Below are 19730 nucleotides of genomic sequence, written 5' to 3' on the forward strand. Positions count from 1 at the left end.
TCCTTGCTCTGGGGCAAGCCTGCTGAAGCATGTGTGTCACACACTGGATACTCAGGCTACTTCATAATCCCTGTAGATAAATTTGCAAAGAAGAAATTGAGCATTTCATGATGGTTTGATTGTATTTATATCACTTGAATTAAAAAAAAAAAAAAAAGACATTAGAAGCTTCAAACGAATTGTTCCCAGAAAGCATCTTCCAGCATTTTCTGAAATGGCAGGGGTCTAAACAGCAGCCTGTTGAAACACGTTTGATTTTTTTCCACTGCTTTCATTGAACTTTGGGTCCATACCTATCAGGGAAGATCCTTAGTGTTGCTGTCATCATGTTGGCTTCAGGTAGATAGCTGAAATTTTGGGTGATCACCTAAATTTACTGGAAATGCACTTTTAAAACACTACAGGTTCCTTCTTCTCAACTGGACTAAGATTATAATTTCTTTTCTAGGAAAACTGTATTTGGGCAGTGAAGAAGAATAATAATCAAACAGCATTTGCTAGAACCCCTTGCTCTGCTCCTGAAACTTCAGATTTGTTACTATGTCTGTAAGGCAGGGACCAGTGAACGCAATGGCCTCTCTCCACCGAGATTTTACCCCCTCTGATTTTCCAAATGTGGAGCTTTCTAAGATGTACAAACTGTGTCCCAAACTGGAGCTCTGCCAGCTCAGGGGAGAGCTGGGGGTGCTCAGAAGACTTCTAAAACATTTTAAACTATTTTGCCTGCAATGATTTAACTTAGTGCCAGGTTTATTTAATGATAGTGAGGGTGTGGTGTAAATATCTATAGTTTTGTGGGATTTTTTTCTGGACAAAATGTTTTAAAATTTGCTGCATTAGTTGTAAAAGATACAGAGAGTTACAGGAGAAGAGTGACTTGAAAATAATTTTTCACAACATCTGTTAACACTGAGATGAGCTAATGTTACTTTATTTCACGAACTAAGGAAGTGGAAAAGAGCCTTAAGGAAAACACATTAGGATAAGGCTAAGGAAGAACATAGAGTATATGATGGCACATTGGTAAGGCAGCCTGGATTGCCTTGGTTAATAACTCCCCCAACACAATTCTTTTCTAATCTATTAATTTCCATAATTACCTTAAAATGCTTTAGTTAAGAATTTCCTAGACCTAGCTGTGGCTTTCCAGTATATTAGAAGGTTTCTGTTTGGCATGGAAGGATTTGTGATCAGCTAAACATTTCGTGGCCCTGTTGGCCATGTGTTAGGGCCTTCCTGACATGAAAATTTATTTTAAGGAAAGCTTGTCCTAACAGTAAGAAAAGCCTCGAAAAGCTCACCTGTTGAGCGGTGAAACCCTTCAAGAGACTACTCCAATGTCCACTGAAGCCAAGCGGAAAGGCTCACAGTGACTTTGGGATGTATTTTATTGGAACACTTAAGCGAGGAGTGGGCTGAAGTGAGTATCTGCTTTGAAGATGTTAACATTCACAGGGCTGTACAACATTGGTAAGTGATGTGTCCGAGTACCTATCCAGTTTATTTTATTAAGGGTATTTTGCATAAATCTATTGTCAATGTTACTGGGACAAAGAGAACTGTCAGTTCTGAGCTTGGCTTAGGAGGCAGTCAGCTTGTTAATTAATTTGACTGGAAAATTAATGGGGCATGTAACTAGGTGAATGGTGTTGAGAGACTTTATGGTTCTGTCTGTTCATTGCTGAATGATGTAGATGCCTTGGATAATTTCTGAGGAAAATGATGGCAAAAACTGTGAAGTCATTTAGCATTATTTTTTTTTTCAGTGTTGAGTTTTGCAGGACTGACAGCACTGTATCTGCTATACGAATCCTAACCCTTCCTCTCCAGGAAGGGAGATGGGACTTTGTGGGGATTCTTGCTTGTAAGTGTCATAATAAAAATAGGACCTGCAAAGCTTTCTCTGTGATTCACCACAACAAAAGACCTTTTGTTTGGGAAGCCAGACAAGACTGGTAATGGACTGCATACTTGACTAACACGTCATGTAAAAACCCAACCACTTAAAATCTTGGAAAATTCAGGACATCATAAATCTTACAACAACTGCATCATTTTATTTATTCAATATTTTTTCAGATATTGAAAATAAGTAAAATATGTTCCTATGTAGGGTCTAAGTACTCTGCCAACTTGCAACTGCAAAACCAAAATGCAGTATAATTGAATCACTGCTTCTACTAAATTGAAGTAAATAAACACTGGAGCCCCATTCATCAACCAGTCCTCTCTAAGACTCCTCATAGAGCTGCTCCAGCACATGGGTCTTGTAGCATGTCCTAAAAGTCAATAAATACAGATGGTTTAAGACTACAGAAAAGGATTTATGAAGCTTAGGAAGCTTTTTGGGAGTATCTTGCTGGCTATACCTTCTCTGCTCTATTGAGTGGAACAAAATCCAGTCACCAGTGCTTCTAATGCCTGCATCTCTGATAGATACATCACCAAGAATTTGTCTTATGAAGGGTCTTCCCTGGAGGCTCTGGACTTCCTAGGCCCACACCATTATGTTCAAATCAGTCAAGCTACTCCAAAGTAGCTGACCTGGGTCCCAGAACAGAGATGTGCATACCAGGTCTGCGATTGCCTCCTGAACCACAGCATGCTTCCAATTAAATTGCAGTGCAGCCTTGTGTGAAGGATGTACTGCAGGACTAAACCAGAAATGGCAAAAATGCAGATGATGAGTGCAAGTTATCTATCTACCTGAAAGTAAGACTCGTGGCTATTTAGGCAGGCATATGTAATAAAATCTCTGAGACCCATTGTCAAGAATGAATATAGCTCAGTTGAAGGGAGAGGGCCATGTACAGAAGGCCTCTGTATGAATGGTGTGATGGAGGTTCAGCGAAGGATGGCACTGCATAACAGAGTCAAGTACAGACGTTCAAAGACTCAGAGAAACTGAGGACGTCTTGAACCACTGGTCTTGTTAAGCTTCATCACCCTGGATTCACAGGAAAATTCACCATGATGACAGCCCTGAATTTCTCATGTGGCCTCCTAGGATATTTATTTTGATCAGTAAAGCAGAGAGAGACAACCTGAAAAAAGTAGTGGGGAAGTAACACACAGGTTGATGCTGCAAGATGACCATCTTTAAAGATGGAAGGATGGTTTTGAGCATACTTGTCTACCTTCTTTAAGAAGAGAAGCATGCAAAGTTTGGATATATTTTACTCATTGGAAAGGGAAAAAAAATTTAATGGAGTAGTTGGTTTGAATAGCCAGGAAGATATTGAAGTCATAATGCAAAAGAAGTTTAAGAAGGGGAATGATATACTTTTGCTTGGTAGAAAATCAAACTCCAGAGCAAGTAAAGAATAAAGCTGTCCAAGCACATAAAGCCAACATGTTCAGTCATTGATGACCCATTAGTGCTGGGAAAGTGGATATATGTTTCATGCTGTGGTACCAAAGTTGGGTGAGATAGTTCATACAAATAGAATATGAGGTGGTTGGTTACAATTACATAAATATGAACAGTGAGGGTTTTTTTGTCTTTTTTTTTTCTTCCTTGTGACTTAACAAAAATATCTTTTCAACTTAATCTGAATATTTTTCTCATTCTAGGTGTGAATAATAAGAAAATGAATATGCAACTTTGACCACAAATATTAACTACCATCTAGGAACATTTAATACTACTTTTAAGGCAGAATAAAATTGGAAAACAAAGACTAGATTTACTAGGAGGATGAGTTCAAAGGGTCATTTATTCAGGGGCTAGGATGCTCACCCAGGACCACAAGGGTCCAGACTTCCTCCCTGCCAAATGTAGAGCAGAGCCTTCAGTTCAAGCTCCCCTAACCACTAAGCAGAGCTCTTATTTCTTCTGTTAGCATTTCAAATGCACTGAAGTTCAGCAAAAAACTGATCTAATTATGACAGATAGAGAGAAATTGATTACAGAATTGAAGCAAATGTCTGCTATGTGCAGAAGATCGTGCCTTGATTATATTTGTGTGCAAAGAGAGTAAAATATGAACCAGTAATATACATTCTTGGTTCTTCAAAAAGGCCAATTTTGTAAAGCTGAAAACAATTATAAGCCAAATCTACTGGGAGAATTTAAACAGAAAAATGTGAATGATAATTGCAAACTGTTTAAAAACATTTTACTAAAAAGCCATACTTCTTGTAAAACAAAACAACATAGCTTAAGTGAAAGCTGTTTTATTATACAAAACCCCACATGTAACAGTTGGAAGAAAAAAGTGAAGCAACAAAAATTAATCTAAATCAGAAGACAGGAATGGTGATAAATTCGTAAGGGAAGCAAGAAAAATGTAGGTAGAGGTATTTGCCGAACAGAGTCAAAGATAATACGAGTTAAGGACAAGGAGTTTTTAATTTGTGTTAGGGAAGAAAACCTATCAGTGATGTTTCTCTGAATGGATAGAAATGGTGGAATTATTTATACTAACACAGAAAAGACAAGAATAGCTTTCTGTGTTGGTTGGAAAAAAACAGCTGAAAATATATAATCCTGCAATAGTGATGATGTATTTTCCATTACAACAATAATTCAAGAAAACATTTAAACAGCAGCTACTAAAGTAGGTATGTTAAATGAGAGCCTTGAACAATTTCTGTCCACAAGTTTGAAAAGAACAAGTCAAGAAACTCGTTTGACTATAAATAATGGTTTTCCAGAAGACTTTGAACACTAGAAAAATCTAAGAGGACTGGAAAGATACAGTTTTATTTATAAGGCATGTATGGGATGAGAACACCAGTCATGTGCATTTTCATTTTACTTTCTCTGGTCTTAACGAAATTAAGGTTGATGTTGGACTCTGCTAATAACTCTGTGAAAGAGATTATCATAGTAAAAACCTTTTAATAAATATTTCTGCAACTAACTTGATATCTTTTTCAAATAAGGTTATTGTTATGGTGAACACATCTAATACTATTTGATAGAAGTTACTTTGAATTCTTTTTGGCATTTAGCTTGGCACACGAAGAAAATCTGATTAAGAAAACAAATATTTCCTTAATTATAAATCTTAATTATACAGATATGAAATTGGCCTGTCACACTGAAAGTGAGTTAAATGACAGCACATTGACTGGGCTGAAAACACAGTTTCTGGTGGAAATTTATGATTTCCTTGATGTTTTGAATGGAGTACTCAAACAAGTGATAGCTAATCTTCTCCTATTCAAGTGCTTTGTCTTGGAGATTTACATATAATTGTTTCTAAAGAGTTATGCAGGATAAAAAAAAGTCAGCAGAATGAAATACAGACATGAATAAAGAATGTCCTGCATTACTTGACAAACTGAATTTAAACAAAAGCGGAGGGTTTTTTAGTAGGATTTCAGGAAGATTCCAGGAATCACTAGCCATATCTATATTATCAAATGATCCACAAAGAAGGTGGGACTGAGAGGTTTGCATGTGAGTCAATCAGGAGCTGCTGGTGGAGTCTGTCCTCCACAGAGCTGGTCCAGAGACTGCTAAATGAGAAGAGGGAGGCTTCATCTGCCTTTGGCACCATTGTGGGATGTTGTCCTTAGTGCTGATTTCCACAATTGAAGAAAGATGCTGGATAAATTGGAGAAGGTTCAGAGGGAAAAGTCACGGGAATGATGAAAGGTCTGGAAAGCATGTCTTACTGTGATAGACCCAAGGAGCATTCTCTGTTTATCTAACAAAGAGAAGATTAAGAGGTGACTTGATCACAATCTATAAATATGTACATGAGGAACAGAAATTTGATCATAGCTTGCTCTTCTGCTCTGGCGGACAAAGGATGTGATAAGGTCCAACCGCTGGAAGATGAAACTGGGCAACCTCAGATGAGAAGAAAGCAGTGTATTTTTAAACAAGAAGACGATTAATCACTGGAACTGCTTACTAAAGGTTATGGTAGATTTCCTACCCTTCACCATTTCAGAACATGGGTTGGTGTTTCTTATTAAAGACATGGTCTAAATTACTGCTTAACAACTTTCCCTTATCCCTCCCTGCCCGAGGATCACCAAATCCCCTCAGAAAAACAGAACTACACAGATGGCCTGGTAGAGTGCTTACACAATGACTTTCATTTGCAATCAGCTCAAAATTAGGATAAACTCTGAATGTTTGTTTATTCTCTTTATTTCCCTCAATTTTATTCACTTGTTTGTTTGTGCATGGGGGAAATGCATATACACGCTTGTACGCACGCACACACACAGGTGTGTTTCCTACTACAAAGCTTCAGTTACAGTGACTGTAGCAAAATTTAGAGTAAACTGGTTTGTGACATTTCAAAGAAGCTTTGTTCCCAACTGAAAATGTCCAGGTTCCACTAATAGTAATGTAATAAAAAGTTCCATATCGATTTTTAAAAATTCTGGCTTGAGTTGAAGTCACCCAAAATGAAACACTTGGTTCCTTCTCATAGGATTTTTTTTCTATAGCAAATTCAAAATCTTCCTGTGGAAAATTTCTGTTTCCTAGTAAGTGCATTCCCTTTAGAAAATACTGTGCTCTGAAACTCCCAGCCAACTCTAGTAATGATGGCCATCGCAGAGAGGGGGAGAGAGAGAGGGAGTGGATTTCTTTACATTCTCTCACTCAAAAGAGAGAGAGAAACGAGCTTCTCCCTTCCCTTTGTTTTAGCAGTCAAGTTTCCTGCCGCTTCTTAAGCTCAAAAAACATATGTGTATGCATTTATTGCTTGGGTATCAAACTGATAATATATTAAAAGGATTATGATTTACTGGTGTAATTATTGGCCTCCCAACTTTCACCCACAATTATTGTATGCATATATCTCCCAGCTTGCAAAATCCCCTCTTGACCATATAAATGATGTGATTGCATTACTCTGTACTTTCTTTGTCGCCCTAACTGCTCATTAGAGCAAACACCTCAAAGTGTGCATGTAAATATGTCGGGACTGCTTGGACTATCTGGCTCACTCCCTCTTTCTCTCTCTCTTTGTTGTTTTTCCGTCTTTTCCCTTGCCATCACTCCACTTTTTTCCTGCTATTGTATATCACACTGTATTTTTCCTCCCATTTTTCCAAGTGTCCAAATGTTCCTGCAGGATTTATTTATGTCTGACACTATTTCAGAGTGCCCAGTTCATTTCCTCTGGGACCATTTTGCTTCTATCTCTCTTCGTTTGGATACTTATTTCCTCCTGCTCTGTCCCCTACTCAGCTCCCCTAGTACATAGTTTTCCTCCCCTGCCCTGAATTTCTTTACTGTGATGTGTTTTTTTCTAAATCCGTTTGTCAGATCCCTGTTCTCTTCTACCTCTTCTTATCTCCTATGTTTCTTCCTTCTTTTATGTTTCTCCTTCCTTTATGTTTCTTCTTCCTGTGCATCCCCATATGATCCAGAGGGTTCACTTTGCTCACCTCTCCTTGTCTCTCCAAAAGAGCTTCCCCCTCCAGCCCTGCACTTTTCCTTGCTCCTTTTCTTCCACTCTGCTCTTCCTCTTTTTATTGCCTTATTTTTTATTCTTCTTTTCATGCCTTTACCTATTCATAGGCTTATCTAAGGATTTTTTGCTTGACAGGGATGTGCCTGCTCCCCAGCCCCACATTCACCTGAGGAGATGAGGGCTGAAGACAGCCCTTGCTGGGCAGAGTTGTTAAGGAGCTCAGTGGAAAGGAAATTGGAGGGTGCTATTCCCCTACTGCTGTGCCCCATCCGTCCTTGCTGCAGCCCAGAGGTACGTGCACAGCTGCCTGTCTGTGCTTGAAAGAAGTTGTGAGGTTGTGTAGTCAGTTACATCCTGGGGTCTCAGCATGCACCCCGTGCTGGCCAGTACTAACAGACAAGCAAAAGCCCCCTGAGGGCCACTCACTTCCCTCCTGTAAATCCACGTGTGGTTTGAAGGGATGCTTTATGAGGTGCCTCTGTATACTTGATCCCTTGTAGTTTTTCCTGCTGTGAATGAAGCCTGAGGCTGTCCTTTACAGCTCCTGCAGTAAACCAGGGCCTTGGGATTTGGAGTCCCAGGGACACTGCAGGCAGCGAGTGCCAACTTGTGCAGGAGTTGCAGGTGCTTTCAGCAGGGATCAGCCATGCAGCCCATGTCTGTCCTTCCTGTAGCACTGCTGTCAGTGCTGAAAGTCAAGTTAGGAGGCGGGTAAGGTTGGTCTGGCGGACCCTTGTTTCTTTGCTGCTCCAGTGCTTGGGCACTGCATCTCTTGGTAAGCTCCTGTCCTCTGCAAGTGCAGGAGAATGGATGGCTCAGGCCCTTTGTCCCTTTTCTTAGCTATCAGCTGAACTAGCTGACAGCTAAGGTGACCCCAACAGTGACAAGCAAATAAAGGAACAAGAGCAACAGAAGGCCTTGAAAGAGGTGACAATAGCAAAGTGCGTGGGAAGACCAGATCTTGTACCTCCTCCATGGCCATTCATTCCCATGACTCAGTGCCCAAAGATCATCTCATCTCCTCTGGCCAAGCATCATGGTCCCCTTGCACAAGGAGGGTGTGGCTGATGTCTGACCTTGCCTTTTCTACAGGAAAGATGATAGTGAGACTTTTGTATCCACTCTTTGCATCCTGGGAGAAGATACAACTGCTTCATGAGGACCAGCATCTCTTTAAGACCCATAAGCATCTTCAGAATGAACTCTCCAAATCTCCAGAAACAGTCTTCTGGGTAGGTTTCTGAAAGTAGGTTTAGGGTAGTGATTGTAAAGAAGCAAGAAAGAAACTTGCCATGCTCCAAAATCTCTGTTTCAGAAGTCTTGTACACGGTGGACATTGGCTGTAGCATTTCTGGAAATGAAAAAAATGCCAAAAGCAGTGCCTTTATTCCCACCCCCTCCAGTCTCATGATATAAGAAGAGAATGAACAAGTTACAGACAGTTTTTGGGGTCACTGTCCTATCAGCTAGAGATTATCATATTGTCTACCTGTAGTGACATACTCAGTCAAATGTTTTCCCCATCAAACCCAAAATAAATAAAAGGAAGAAATGAAAGAGTGTAAGAGTATAGCACTTCATTCTTCTTACTTCAAGAGCCACAGAAACGAATGCGAAGGGAAAATTCCCCAGTGAGAAATGATATCAATTCAAGGTCACGTAAGTTGATGCATGGAAGTACATTATAAGAAAACGAGAAAGTTATTTTGGGAACAGTCATTGTTTATTGAAGGCTTGGAGGGACTGTTTTGATGTTCTGTGTCTGGGTTCTATGTTAGCAGTTAAACCAGCTTTTCTAAAGCAAGGGGCTGGAAACTGGGGGATTCTGCATGCTGCTTCTGAGGACCAAAGAATAAACCGTCCCTCCTTTCATGAGCCTCAGAAAAGTTCCTGTTTTCACACTCAGGACCATCAGTGTTAAATGTTCCAAATAAAAGTTAATTTTTTAATTTCTTAGCGTGATCCAGTCAGTTCTTGGGGAACCACTATATTTTTTTTGTTACTACAGCCCCTCAGTAAAAGATAGGAAGAGCTTGGTAAAAGCTCCACATTTGGAGCCACCTTATCCAGGGAGAAAGCGTGTGAGAGGGGCTGTACTGCTGAGAAATATCATGCTTCATGGAGCTCCCACACATAGTGTGGTTCATAATGTGCTGCCGTTTTCCTCTGGCAGCATGGGGTGGGAAGATCATTTGGGTCCCCCCCGGCATCAGGGGGACCAGGAGAAAAGGCTGATGATGGGTGAGAAGGTCAAATCTCAGGGGACATGACAACAGGAGAGGGTGCCCTACAGCACTAATATGTGCCTTTCCCCTCCTTCCTTTGCATCCCCATGGGGTATGTCTAGGCCTTGGATGGTATAAGGATTGTCCTGGCAGCATACGTAGTGCTGGGAGCAGGGTCCAGCCAGCCTTTGTGCAGGTCACACCAGTGTCCACCCTTGGGCAGGAGCATGAGCAGAGGGTGACCTGAAGCTTCCTATCCAAACGTTTTTCTTTTGCCTTGTTGCAGCTGCAAACTCAGTTGAGTACTGCTTGCACTAACCCAAACTCTGCTTAAAGCTAAGCTGGGGGTCAGGTCATGCAGGAAAATGGGCCTCATCTTCCACCTTCCTGCGGGACTCAGGGTGGCTTATGATTTCTCCAGGAGGGCCTTTTCCTCCTTGAAACGTCACGGTGGGTCTGAGGAAGTATTTCCAACAAGAGCATCATTGATGGTGGTATGTTTCTGCTGGCCATTTCGGATTTACCAAACAAACGGACAGCTTGTATGAAAAAATCCCCTGTGAGGGCTAATAATAACAACATTTGTGCTGCTCCACCCTTGCTCCGTTCAGTCATTGCAGATGGTGAGCGTGTCCGTGCAGGGACTGCCCACCGCGCATCTGCTGGGGCTCAGGGTTGCCCCCAGGCCAGGACTGCCTCCCCGTTATTAATAATAATCCCGCAAGACTGGCATGTGCTGCCTGTGCTTCCTGTGGCAGCTGAAGCTGAGTCTGTAAAACAGGTCTAATTTTAGAGCAGCCTGGGCTGAGCGCAGAGTGAGACCAGACCCGGGAAATTTTGAGTTTTCATTGTTTCCTCAGCTGTGGGTGAAGAGCTCCCATGGATGTTTGGGAGAGTTTTTCCTGGATATGTGAGCCCTCGCCTCTAGCTGTATCTCACACAAGCTCTGTCTCCAAAACCCTGGTGACATCAGCCTCTTTTTTTCCCTTTGTTTCCACATCTTTAAAGTGGGAGACTGCTTTTTTCCTACTACGCTTCAAAAGAGGAAAAATTAGTTGTGAGAATTCATAATGAACATTGCTCAAGTATCTGAATAACAAGAAGTTCAGGGCTTTGTTTTGTGAGGTAGTGCTACAAATGCAATGCAATTTGGGCTTCCTGGGAAATTATGAGATGCATGTGTATGTGTGTAGGGGGCAGGGAAATCTGAGACCTGTTTTTATGCGTGCAGGGAAAGATTTACAGAACCGTGTTTTCTGATGTCTTCTTGCCATCAGTCAATTTAATGGTGCTGTGTGCTGTTGAGCTTTTAGTGTTTTGTCATTTGGCAATAGTGGAGGGAAAACCTACAATGAGGCTAGTCCCTGCTCAAATGCCATATATTTGGAAACCTTAACTAGCCTCTTCTATATCACTGCACACATAGCTCCAACACTTTGTCATGTTAAAGGCTATCTGGTACTGCGGTGAGTGCAGAGTCAATCCAGTTGGCGTACTGGAATATCTTGCCCAAGGAAAGATACATTTTGCACAAGAGGCTTTTCTTGTAAGCAAACAGGCAGGCTGAAACAAAACTATTGAGCCTAGCAAAGAAAAAGGAAAAGTCACACTTCTTTTGTGTTCAGTAAGCTGTTGTCAGTCACTGAAGTCTGCTATTATTGACCTTCAGTAGGGCTATTTTGTTACTGAAAGAGGTTTTCCTGTTCTCTGGATGGATTAACTTGAGCTTAGAATATCCAACTCTTTTTATTGCAGGCTTTCATCTCTGCCTGTTGTGTCAACGTCCCCCAGGAAACAGGAGTCAACTCATAGTGTGACACTGTTGTAGGTGAGTGATGGTGACAACATTATTTTCACTTAATTTTTTACTAAGAGGCCATACAGAGTTCTCATTTAATAATTCTATAATAAATAAACCGATCATTTAAAAATATTCTCATCGGGCTTTAAATGCCCCCCTTCATTCTGGGAGCCAGAATAGGCCATTTCTGTTTGGGAACTGGGCATCAGGAAAGTAAGAAAGCAAGAAAAAGGCTCCTCAAGCGCAAGATAGAGGGCAGCATTTACGATGGCTAGACTTAAGTCAGGCCTCAAACCACAGACCAATTATAGGGTATTTCTATGAAATGTTTAATTACACTGAATCTGTATTATGGATGGACAAGAGAAGGTATTCAGTGGTATAATGTAACTATCCCTGTTCTCTGTTCCTAAAGACAGAGTGTTACTAGTAGTTTCTCTCCCTGAAATACTGCTTGCTGGATTTTTAGATGCTATGGCTGCAGGGATTTTTGCTATTATCTGTTACAACACAGCCTGTGGGATTGAATCACCGGCTAGAACAGATAGGGAGATAGCCTGTCTTTAAATACCACACATTGTACAGAGTCTATCCTGTTCCTAGATAAATTGTTGCAGTGTTTAACTCCCTCCCTTGTTAAATCTTGGCATTTATCTAGTTCGGATTAATCTAGTGTCGGATTCCACCTACTGGATGTCGTGTCTCTGTCTGCTAATTCAGAGATCCCTCTGATATCAGAAATATAATACAGCTACTTGCAAGCTAAGACCGAATAAAATTTGGAATTCTTACACAGTGGGCAGATGCAACTTGTCAACATTTGTTTTCACTCCAAATTATTAAAAAAATTGCCTTGTTAGCATAAAGATTACTCAGAATGGAAACACACAAAAAAGCAACTCTAAACAAAAATGTAGTTTTCTTTCATGTAGGACTCTTGTTCGAGTGCACTGAATTGATTGACCAGGGCTTTCTTTTGTGTCAGTTCAATATTAAAAACAAATATTTTCCTGTAATGCTGCATTGCTCCTGGGAATTATAGCCTGAACAAATGCTGTCCTTATTCAACTTAGGCAGAGGCTTCTTGGCTGGACTACAGCTCCTGTAATGTTATATACAACTCTGAAATAAGTGACAAATTACCTTGTGGCTGGATTGTAGGAGAAAACAGGTACCTACACCACAGATAAACATGTTCACAAGAAGGTGAAGTTTAAAGTTTCCTCAAACAGAACAAATCGAGGTGGAGTGGCTTACAGTGAATTATTTCATTTTGCTTGTCCTGAAGGAAAATTAACATTATTTTTTCTTTATAGAAATTCTTGTGGAGATTTCATTTTCTATTGTTAAGACAGAATAGCCAGCCAGCTTTGTTATAAACCACAGACAAATCACCATTTATTCTCCAATTGAATAAATAAAATGAATTGAGATTTTTTTTTTTTTTAGTATCTCACTAGCAGCTTTTGCCAATTGCAAGTATATTTGTCATTTTTTCTTGAACTCTTTCCAGTTTGTCAGTAGTATTTTTTAAAATATGGACACTGGAGCTGGACCTGCTCTCCCCCTACTATTAATATTCCGAGGAACAGCGAGCATCTGCCTTTCCATCCTTGTGTTTTATAGTTCCCTGCTTGCACATACCACTATCACATTTTCTCTCTTTATCAGTGCATTGCACGGGGAACTCTTGTGCAGCTCAGCTGGTTATCAGCCATGATTGCCAAATCCTTTTCTAAGTCTGTTTCTAAAATATAGTTTACATCCTCAATGTACAAACTAAGGTTATTCAGAATTATGCTTAAGTGTGCAATAAAATATGGTTTTGCTTTTTGTTGTTGTTTTTTTTTTTTTCCTAGTGAGCTCAGGTTACCATACAAACCAGACTGGTTGTACAACAGCCCTGCTTTTCTCATTATTTACCACTCCATGATTTTTGTGTCATCTGCAGACTTTGCAAGAAATGGGTGCAGATTTTTTATACTGGATAGCAGAGAAACATAGTAAATGATGAAAATAAATCCTGTAAAATATCCTCACTGTAAGGGTAGTCTCTACTGAGTTGCTCTGGGGACTCCTCAGTTTTTAGTATGTTTAGTATGTGCTAGACTGTTTCTAGATGATCCATTTTCTGGTATGGTGTGCTGCGCTGAACTCAGACATTAGAATGACTGTACTCACTATATTGGAAGAGTCATGTAACTCTTGTAACTGCTATCTAAAAACACCCTGCTGACTTTGGGGAAATAAAGTATTGAATTGGAACTGTAATGTTATCCAAAGTATTCATCAATACACCGTCTTCCACTCAGCTGCAAAACAGTGTTATTCTACATATTGCCATCTTTTTTTCCCACCCTGGTTATTGTTTCAAACCTATGGGAATTGTGTTTATAACATTTTATGTATATAAAACCTTAGTGATACAAATTGGGAGTACGTACTTGGGGCTTTGATACATGACCGCTGAAGGCCTTACATTATTCTTTGCACCTATCAAAGTATTTTTTGTTGTATTTAAATTTTACTCTGGAAGGTTGGTTGCTTTTCTTAAATTAGGTGGAAGAATAATATACAGAAAAAGTTCCCAGTGTTTAAGAGTAGAAATAGCTGGAGCTACAGGTGTGCCTAGTGTGCTGCAGTTCCACAGTGATACTCCCCTGCAAACCGCAGCCTTGGGGAGGGTGTGAAATTATGTCTGGACTCCAGCCTCCTCTTCTTGCAAGAAAGTTTGACAACATCTTCCTATTTCCTACATGAAATATCATGAAAACTCATACATTAGTATTTATCATGGATTGATTGTGCATACAGAAAGCATGTGAGGGTAAAGGCTCATGCTGGACGTAAAAGAGGTTGTTTCATCATCCTGACCCTTCATGTCAGCCTTGCAGGATGTTCCCAAAGGTTATTGATGATGTAGGTAAGTGATCATCCCTGGGTACCTAGAGAGTTCAAGGGAGTGTGTGTGACATGATTGAGAACAGGAAGCTCATATACATCAGACAATACATGCAATATTTCTACAGGGAATTTCTCCACTGGAAAATTCAAAAATGAAAGGAGTGGAAGGAACCAGCTCCTTGGTCATCAAAGAAAGAGTCTCTGATTTCAAGAAAAGATACATCTTTTAACAATATGGCACAGAGGAACCTCTTTCTCTTCAGGTTAGCCTTAGGCTAAAGTCAGACGTAGTAGACAGCTGGTAGAAAACAAACCAATGTCACGTGGCATACGTGTCCAATGCACAGTCCTGAAACAGCCCAGAGTTATGGATCAAAAGTGAGAGTGCTCATTGTTTGTACAAAGAGTTTGTTGAATACTTCAAACACAGTCACGTGTGAATCCAGGGAAAACAATGAAAGGGAAAACATTTGTTCTGGAGAGCAATTTATTAGGATTAATTGCTCAGTTTTTATTCTTTCTTCCCTGTTCTCTGGATGGGAGGGTTGTTGGAAATATTTTAGGATCTGGATACAAACTCAAAGTTAAATTCACCCCTGCATAGAGGCCCAGCCTTAAGGTTTTAGTTCACAGAATCCACAGAATCACAGAATCACAGAATCCCAAGGGTTGGAAGGGACCTAAAAAGATCATCTAGTCCAACCCCCCTGCAAGAGCAGGGTAACCTACAGTACATCACACAGGAACTTGTCCAGGCGGGCCTTGAATATCTCCAGTGTAGGAGACTCCACAACCCCCCTGGGCAACCTGTTCCAGTGCTCTGTCACTCTTACAGTAAAGAAGTTCTTCCTGATGTTAACGTGGAACTTCCTATGTTCCAGTTTACACCCATTGCCCCTTGTCCTATCACTGGATATCACTGAAAAAAGCCTAGCTCCATCATCCTGACACCTACCCTTTACATATTTGTAAACATTGATGAGGTCACCCCTCAGTCTCCTCTTCTCCAAGCTAAAGAGACCCAGCTCCCTCAGCCTCTCCTCATAAGGGAGATGTTCCACTCCCTTAATCATCTTTGTGGCTCTGCGCTGGACTCCTTCAAGCAATTCCCTGTCCTTCTTGAACAGAGGGGCCCAGAACTGGACGCAATATTCCAGATGCGGCCTCACCAAGGCTGAGTAGAGGGGGAGGAGAACCTCTCTTGACCTACTAACCACTCCCTTTCTAATGCACCCTAAGATGCCATTTGCCTTCTTGGCCACAAGAGCACATTGCTGGCTCATGGTCATCCTCCTATCCACCAGGACCCCCAGGTCCCTTTCCCGTTCACTACTTTCCAGCAGGTCAACCCCCAACCTGTACACTGGCGTGCCATGAAAGCCTGGTTTTGAAGGTTGCCTGGGTGTGTGGGCCTGGTGATACTCATCCTCTGTGATCTGGTGATGCCTCAGGTTGATGTCTGCAGGCCCCTGGTTTCTTGATGGCTTGGCTTTGAGAGCAAAGATTTTGGAAGGGCTTTGAGCACGCTTACTACAAACACGATGACCAAGGGCATGTGGGATATGCAAATCTGGTTGGAAAAGGGTGCTTAGGCAATCAGAGAGTGTCCGACCAGGACTGCCATCTCCTGAGTAATCTCGAGCTACCCATGCTATGACCCTATTTGCATAAGAAAAGACTTCCTATTTTAAAATCTTCCCTAACCTACAAATTAGCACAGATGAATAGCCTCTTGTTGGAACTGGAGTGGTTCTCCTAGTTCCAACAATAGCACAGCCAATGCCAGATTTTAAACCCTCATAATGCATATAATTGTGCGATATTACACCAGAGGGGAAATTTGGTCTGTAGTCCAGCTGGTGATTAGCTTTACATTGAGGCATTGGGATTGGATATCCCTTGAAACTTTATCCTGGTTAACGTAACTACAGCTGGTATTTTGTGGTATAACAATTCAACCCTTACTCCTGAGAGCAGTCCCACTGGGACAAACCTGGAAGTCCTTGCTTGTATTTTACTCAGGCAAAACTCTCACTACCTTCAGTTAAAGTTTTGACCCAATAAAGTCCAAGTGTGAGCACCAGGAGATGGTCCACCAGTGTTTCCTTCTTTGTTGGACACTGTTTATTCTCTCAAATAAGGATTACAAGATTGAACCCCAAAATAGGCATAAATACCTGCTAGAAACATACAAACTGTTAAGTTATATTTTTATTAATAATTCATATACACTAACATCCCAGCATCACTGACAGAAGCTACAAAACTTCTTTGGAGGTTACTCATAACTCAGTTTTTCTGTGCTTACCTGCTTATTCTCTAAGATTATACTAAAGCAATAATTAATGAATGGCTGACAAACAGAACTATTTATGGCTCTTCCCTTCTGCATAACCACTTCTCAATGTGCATGGTCCTAATGTTCCTTTTGTCTCTAATCTCTTTTTGAAACTTATGAACTAAAATAAATTCAAAGCATTTACTTTGATGGATAATTCCAAAAGAAGAATTGTCTGTTATGAAGAATTCCCTCATGTATCATCCTCTTTTTCTTTATTTTTTTTGTTTTACATTTTTGTGAAAATAGAATTCAAAATGATTTCTGAATGTTAAATTGCAATAGTGTTGGTGTTCTTGTGTTTAGCCCATTTTGAGAAAAATCTTTTTCTCATAACATTGAAACAGCCCAATACTGAACAAAAAAACCCATACAAAACGCAATGCCAGCTGAGAGGAAATAAGATTCTTTCTTAACTCTTATTCTTACTGCTAAAAATGTGGCTTAAAAATGCATTTTGAAATTTAGTTTGAAAAATCAAAAATGTCAATGGCACAGATTATTTTTTTTTTCAAGTGAAAACGGGGCTGAAACTCTTTAAGAACAAGCAGAACAGAAAAAGCCCTTCCCTAAGAAAACTGCTAAACCTGTTTGGTCTGGTTATATTTATTTCAAAGATATGTGGTAGCAGTAATCTTCAAAAGGTATTTGGGAACAGCAAACAAATCTGTCTTCTTTCACTTGTTACATTTTGTTTCATTTTGAGTGCATTTTTTTGATTCTATAACAGTGTGGATAGAAACGTATTCTTGGACTTCTACGCACACTGTATTTTATATATATCTAACATATGTTTTCCTTTGTCCATTGTAAAATAAATGGTCCTGTTTATTCTTTTTTAAATTATATCTCCTGTAGAAATTCCCTCCCACACTATTAATTCTTTGAATCATTTTCATTGCAGCATTTGGAACCTTTTAAATGTCTTCTATGTCTTGTTAAACAGGATCAAAAAGGACTCCAAAGTTGTGGATGAGAGCACATCTTCAGCCTTTCCTCAGCATAACAGTGTATATTATGTTTTATTCTTTTTTATTTTTTTTATTTTAGTTTTAAAGTCTAGCATCTTTGCGCAAGGAGCCACCCAAAATAACACCTTCATGCTGCAAATACAGGAGAATTGGGACTGACAGACTGGTTGGGTCAGATCAAAAGTCACACAGAATCACAGAATCACAGAATCCCAAGGGTTGGAAGGGACCTAAAAAGATCATCTAGTCCAACCCCCCACCATAACCTAACATTTTTTTGAAGAGGAGTAAACAGTGTCTGAGTGGCAATAGCAGAGAGAATGGAAGGCTGGAGGGATGATTTCCCCCTCTGCCCTTCCCGCAGTCTGTTTCGAGTTGCAGCTAAGCCATCATTTTTATAGCCACTAGTGGCTTATTCTCCACTAATCTGGAAAATCCCTTTTTGACCACTTTTATACCTTTACCTTCCACAAACATCTTTTGCAACCAGTTATGGTACTTGGCCTCTACTGTGTGAAAAACTATATCTTCATTTGCCTTGAACTGGTTGCCTCATGGTTCAATGAGTGCTCCTTGGATCTGGTACTTGAGAAGCATCGGTATTGCTCCCTACCTACCTCTGTTGCACCATTTTGGATTTTATTTTATTCTCCATCCTTTTTTCTTTATCATTTCCTTAAAGAGCTGGAGGGTTCATATAGTCCCAGGAGCTGAATGTTTAAGTAAATCTCTAGTGAGGTAGGAAAAAAAAACCCAAGAGAAATAAGAGATATAAAACTCTGATTTACTGAACATATTGTGGTAGATGTGATTAAATTCTTGAGAGTGAAAAACTAATCGGACTTAATTGTGAGTCCGATTGCTCTAGTAGAAACACATGTAAAATTTATATATTTGGCTGGTATGCTCTGTGGAGTCTATGCTGGCCAATGGAAAGATATAAAGGAACTTGGCAGTGTAAATAATACAATTCATTGAACTAAATATTTTGGATAAATCAATAGGCATTTGGATTCATGTCTAAGCACAGGACTGAAGGAAAATCTTCTGGGGAAAGTTCTGATATTGAAGGGTGTACCAGAAGACGGAAAAGAAAGAAAGACTAGAAAATCCTTTTAAATAATTTCCAGTTTACTTTTGTCTTATGAGGGGTTTGTTCTTTGCTTGTTCTGTCTGCAAAAGTCTGGTTGCTTTATAAATGGTGTTATCCCCAGCATCCAAGGGTGGTTTTGAAAACCAGAATGTTGCATTTTCCAGAGAGTTTAACTGTGCCTCCATGAACGCAGACCTGAGACACCTGCTAAGCTGCATTTCCATGTACTTTTTAGAGTCAATATTGGTACCATTTGATTTTGTAAGTATGGTGAGATGCATTCAGCAGTTACACTTGTACACAGTCTTTTTGAGAAATTTCACAGTAAGAGGTTTGCATTTATTCGTACTAAATGCTTGAGTAACTGGCAGCCTATTAGCTGTCTCCCATCACTCTAATGCCTGTTTTTCAGTGGTGTATTGCAATTTTGAATCAAGTGCTAAATTCTCTCTGCAGCCCAAATTTTTCAGCATTTATACTAATAGCCATGTCCCTGAGTAAAACCTTTCTGCTAAATGCATGCATTACACATTTTGAAACTATCTAAACAGGGCATATCTTAGGATTTAGCAGGGAGTTGGGTAAAATGTCTCATAATTTCAATATTCAAGAAAATTATTCAGAAGGAAAGGAAGCAAAATATCCTAAAGCAAGAAAGAGAGGCTATGCTGGTCTGCATTACAGTGAGCTCAGTAGACTCCCTGAGGGAAGCTAAGGAACTGGTACTGTGCTAATTCGCTGCTGGACCCTGCCCCTCCAAGTGATGGAGAGGCTCACACCTTTCACCAATGATAGAAACCAGGCCAGGAGAGGTTTAAATCTTTCTTGGGCTGCAAAAAAACCTCATGTCAGCAGCACCAGTGCCTGGGTTGGTAGGAAAGGGGCAGATTCATCCATTTGGAGCATGGAGAGGTAGCCAAACTTCTGCAGAAATGTGCATGGGGTAGCAGAATAACATAATGTATCATGTGGGTAGCTTAATCAGTGCCCTGGCTAAAGTGCCTGACAGA

General features: G+C 40.2%; 1 long non-coding RNA gene across 1 annotated transcript in view; it reads left to right on the forward strand.

Annotated features, from left to right (window-relative positions):
- Positions 1–12547, forward strand: part of LOC136012790 (uncharacterized) — a 78587-nt gene extending 66040 nt beyond the window's left edge. The window contains exons 2-5 of the long non-coding RNA XR_010611964.1: positions 7524–7679; positions 8481–8620; positions 11369–11441; positions 12488–12547. This is a non-coding gene — a long non-coding RNA (uncharacterized LOC136012790). The remainder of the gene's footprint in view (positions 1–7523; positions 7680–8480; positions 8621–11368; positions 11442–12487) is intronic.
- Positions 12548–19730: the final 7183 nt, after the last annotated feature.

Source organism: Lathamus discolor, chromosome 4 (assembly GCF_037157495.1).
Source record: "Lathamus discolor isolate bLatDis1 chromosome 4, bLatDis1.hap1, whole genome shotgun sequence".
Lineage (NCBI taxonomy): Eukaryota > Metazoa > Chordata > Aves > Psittaciformes > Psittacidae > Lathamus > Lathamus discolor.